Raw genomic sequence first — 5,000 nt, forward strand, 5'->3', positions numbered from 1 at the left:
ACCCAACAATAAACACTGAAACCAAAGGATTAAGACAAACGAGAGAGAGAGAGAGAGAGAGAGAGAGAGAGAGAGAGAGAGAGAGAGAGAGAGAGAGAGAGAGAGAGACCATGGCACCCGAATATTCTAAGCAAGTTTAACGACCCAAAATGTGAGAGAGTGGAAAGAGGAAGACAAAAGATACGAGAGCCCCGCGCAGACAAATTGAGGGCCCAGTATTTCACGCCCCCCCGCCCCCCTGTCCTTCTCTACCCCCCTCTTCTCCCCTCCTACGATCCTCACCCCCTCCGCTCGACCTCCCACCTGTTTACCTGACAGAAAATAGGTAGCGGATGAAAGAAGAGGAGTAGAAGATTTGGAATAATGTCCTTGAGAGAGAGAGAGAGAGAGAGAGAGAGAGAGAGAGAGAGAGAGAGAGAGAGAGAGAGAGAGAGAGAGAGAGAGAGAAACCAAGTGAGTAAAATATATATGACAACTATTCTTCTTCTTCTTCTTCTTCTTATTATTATTATTATTATTATTATTATTATTATTATTATTATTATTATTATTATTATTATTACTATTATTATTATTATCATTATTATAGCTAAGACACACAGACAGACGGACACACACGTGCACCTGTTCCCTGCACTGGCAATGAGACGTAAACAATTAGAGAGAGAGAGAGAGAGAGAGAGAGAGAGAGAGAGAGAGAGAGAGAGAGAGAGAGAGAGAGAGAGAGAGGGAGAGAGAGACTTCGCTGGGAAACATAAACAAATTCATTAAACTTCAGACTTCCGACTTCTTGTTTATTTATGTGCTGTCTCTCTCTCTTTCTCTCTTTCTCTCTCTCTCTCTCTCTCTCTCTCTCTCTCTCTCTCTCTCTCTCTCTCTCTCTCTCTCTCTCTCTCTCTCTCTCTCTCTCTCTCTCTCTCTCTCTCTCTCTCTCTCTCTCTCTCTCTCTCTCTCTCTCTGATTGGGTAATTAATCTTAATCACCAGAGAGAGAGAGAGAGAGAGAGAGAGAGAGAGAGAGAGAGAGAGAGAGAGAGAGAGAGAGGGAATGTATTTCATCTCTCTTTTTTCAGCATTGTTTAAATTCTAGTCCTCTCTCTCTCTCTCTCTCTCTCTCTCTCTCTTTCTTTCTTTTTTTTTCATTTTTTTGCAATATTTGATGTATAATTCATGTTTATATTTACTCATTCATTCATTTGTGGGTCGTTTTTTTTTTTGTATAACATTTTGTTCTTATATTTTCATTTGATTTATTCGTAAAATTTATTCATCTTTTTTTTTTTTGCCTCTTTCTGTCCATTTATCTATCTATTTATTTATCTATTTATCAGCTATCTATCTATCTATCTATCTATTTATCATAATATCAATTTATCTATCTATCTATCTATTTATCTATCTATCTATCATCCTATCTAATATTACTTTTCTTCTTCCTCCTACTTTATCATTCCTTCCTTCTATTTCCATTTATCTCTCCGTTCCTTAATTACGTTTTTCATTCTCACATTTTTTTTCTTTTTTTGTTTTTATTTTCTTTCTTTTTCTCTTCAATATGGTCACGTGATTCACTGTCGGCAAAGAAATCAGTTTTTTTTTTTTCTTTTTATTGATATTTAACTTTTTCTCCGTAATTCTTCGATATTCCCTCTCTTTATCACTTTCTCTATCATTCATTCCTTTATTACCCTTCCCATTTTCTTTTTTTTTGTCTTATTTTAATTCTCTTTCTTCTTGATTACTATTTTTTTCCTTATTCTTTTTATTTCACTTTTTTTCATTCGTCTATTTTTTTTCTTTTCCTTTTTTATCACATTCTTCATCATCCATTTATTCTTATTCCCTCTTTTACTTTGTCATTCGCCTCAATTCTTTTTTCTTTAACTTTTTTAATCTCATATCATCTCTCTTCCCTTCATTTATCACTTATTCATTCACTCCCTTGTATATTCTCTTAATTTCCACTTAATTTCCTCTTTTTTCACCAATTTTTAAGTCTTTTTTATCGTCTATATTAATTCTATGTCTCGTCTTGTATCGCTTTTTAATGGGAAAGGAAATGGTGATGGGGAAAAGGAATGGGTTGTTAGCACTGTAAATGTTACCCAGTGCCTGTTATTTGCAGTGCCACAGTAGATATAAAGGGGGTGCCAAAAACAGAGAGAGAGAGAGAGCGGGAGAGAGGGAGAGTGAGAGGGAGGTAGGCACTGTAGCAAAGCACCTCAGTATATATTGGTTTTGTGCAATATTTGCCTGGTGGTGGTGGTGGTGGTGGTGGTGGTGGTGGTGGTGGTGGTGCTGGTGGTGGTAGTTGGGTTACATGTGTATGTGTTTGTTTGTTTGTTTATTTCGTTATCTGTGTTATTGCAGTTATTTTTTTGTTTGTTTATTTTATTTATTTATTTTTTGGTTCTTCTGTTTATTTTCTTTTATTTTTGTGGTGTGAAGTTTGTTTGTTTTTTGTTTGTTTGTTTTTCAAGGTTACAAATTTTGCGTTACTCTTTTCTTTTTCTTCTTTCTTTCTTTTTTTCTTTCTTTCTTTCTTTCTTTCTTTCTTTCTAGTCCACGTTTAATAGTTGTTTTAGACCGTCACCACCACCACCACCACCACCACGACCTTCACCACCACCACCACCACGACCTTCACACCACCACCACTACCACCTTCGCAAGAAATAACCACCACTTTTACTACTGACAACAACATCACCAACACACACACACACACACACACACACACACACACACACACACACACACACACACACACACACACACACAACCCTATTAACACCCTCATACACCCACAACATCCCTCCACACCCCATCACCCCTGCCTCCATACACACCCACACCCCCCAGCCCCCAGGTACACCCCAGTACTTACCCCAGGGCCGGTGGAGGGACCTGTAGAAGGCGCTGAACTGGAGAAGAAGTAAAGGGTGTTATCCCAAGCTGTAGGTTCGGCGGAGTGTGGGTGCCCGCTGCCAAGACCCAGACACCCCCTCACTTGGCTCTCCCTCTCCCTCTCCCTCTCTCTCCCTCTCTCTCTCTCTATCTAGGTAGGTGGGTGTTGCGCATTTTTTTAAGGGGCGGGGCGCTGGTTTTCTTGAGTCTCCCCTATGGCTGTTGAAGAAAACGGATGTTGCGTGATAGAAAACGGGGATATGGATGCGGGTTTGTATGCAGTGGAGGAAACGGATGCCAGAGAGAGAGAGAGAGAGAGAGAGAGAGAGAGAGAGAGAGAGAGAGAGAGAGAGAGAGAGAGAGTACTAAATATAGCTCACAGTGTCGGTTAAGCCAAACTCCCCAAGATAGAGGCTGAGATGGACAGGTAAGAGAGAGAGAGAGAGAGAGAGAGAGAGAGAGAGAGAGAGAGATTGACACACATAATGGCGGACAGACTGACAAACAAACAGACAGGTAGAGGAACTTATTGCATCATATTTCAAAGTCGTAAAAATAGAGAGAAAGAAAAAGAAAGAAAAAAAGATAATCATGTCTGGTATTTGAGAGAGAGAGAGAGAGAGAGAGAGAGAGAGAGAGAGAGAGAGAGAGAGAGAGAGGAAAGTTGTGTAAGAAGTAATAAAAATAACATTGCTCTTATGCCCTTCCTGCTCTACGCTGACTCATAGAAAACGTGACTGTATTACGAAAGGGGTGACTGCCCTAAATGTTACTGATACCTCGTTATATTTTTATTTATTTTGTTTATTTATTTATTTTCTCTCACTTTATTCTTTCTTGTTATTGAATTTTTAAATGAGTATTCTAAGTCTTTTCATAATTCATTTCATTTGTTTTAGTGTATTTAGTCTTTTTTTCGTTTTCCTTCTTTCTATCTTTAATTATTCGTTCATTTTTCACTTATTTATTTACTTTTCTACTTATTTTTGGTCGCTCTGATTGATATTGACTAGTTCCTCCTCAACACACAGTTATATATTAGTTACGCATATTAAGGTAACGTTTTCTATCAAATTTGCAGAAGAAAACGAAAATTTTGATGGTAAGCAAAAGTAAAATGTCCATCTTCCTCATTTAACAAGTGGAACTACAAACAGCAGCAGACTTCTTGACCCTCACTTGGTTGTTTATAAGAGGATAAATGAGAAGAATATTCCTTACCTTCTCACTTCATTATATATATGTTTATTTATTATTTATTTATTTATTTTTCTAACTGTCATAATTTTTTTTCGGATGCTGCTGCTGCTGTTGTTGTTGTTGTTGTTGTTGTTGTTGTTGTTGTTGTTGCTGCTGCTGTTGTTGTTGTTGTTGTTGTTGTTGTTGTTGTTGTTGTTGTTGTTGTTGTTACTTTTTATCATTCCAATAATCTAAAATTTTATATTATGAACGTATTATTATTATTATTATTATTATTATTATTATTATTATTATTATTATCATTATTATCATTATTATTATTATTATTATTATTATTATTATTATTATTATTATCATTATTATTATTATTATTATTATTATTATTACGTCTTTCTGCCTTCAATACTTTCTCCTATTCCTCTTCTCCTCCTCCTTTTCCTCCTCCTCCTCTTCCTCCTCCTCCTCCTTCTCCTCCTCCTCCTCCTCCTCCTCCTCCTCCTCCTCCTCCTCCTCCTCATCTTCATCTTCGTCAATTACTTGCTCGCAATTTTTAGCACGTGATAGAGAGAGAGAGAGAGAGAGAGAGAGAGAGAGAGAGAGAGAGAGAGAGAGAGAGAGAGAGAGAGAGAGAGAGAGAATGACAGGTGTGCCTGATGGGACACACTACTTTAATTCCTGTCCCCTCATCTCTCTCTCTCTCTCTCTCTCTCTCTCTCTCTCTCTCTCTCTCTCTCTCTCTCTCGCTCTCTCTCTCTTTTTCTCTCTCTCTAAAATCGAGAATAAACAACAAAATTACTAAACAGAGACAGAGAGAGAGAGAGAGAGAGAGAGAGAGAGAGAGAGAGAGAGAGAGAGAGAGAGAGAGAGAGAGAGAGAGAGAGAGAGAGGAAAAAA

At 37.8% G+C, this 5,000-nt stretch overlaps 1 protein-coding gene across 4 annotated transcripts in view; it reads right to left on the reverse strand.

The window, feature by feature from the left end:
• Nucleotides 1–3,042, reverse strand: part of LOC135097342 (obscurin-like) — a 130,126-nt gene extending 127,084 nt beyond the window's left edge. For all 4 annotated transcript variants that reach the window (XM_063999139.1, XM_063999137.1, XM_063999138.1 and 1 more), the window contains exon 1: nt 2,887–3,042. The gene's annotated coding sequence lies outside the window, so the exon portion shown is untranslated. The remainder of the gene's footprint in view (nt 1–2,886) is intronic.
• Between the last annotated feature and the right edge of the window lie 1,958 nt (nt 3,043–5,000).

The sequence above is a fragment of the Scylla paramamosain genome, unplaced genomic scaffold (genome assembly GCF_035594125.1).
Source record: "Scylla paramamosain isolate STU-SP2022 unplaced genomic scaffold, ASM3559412v1 Contig18, whole genome shotgun sequence".
Taxonomy (NCBI): Eukaryota; Metazoa; Arthropoda; class Malacostraca; order Decapoda; family Portunidae; genus Scylla; species Scylla paramamosain.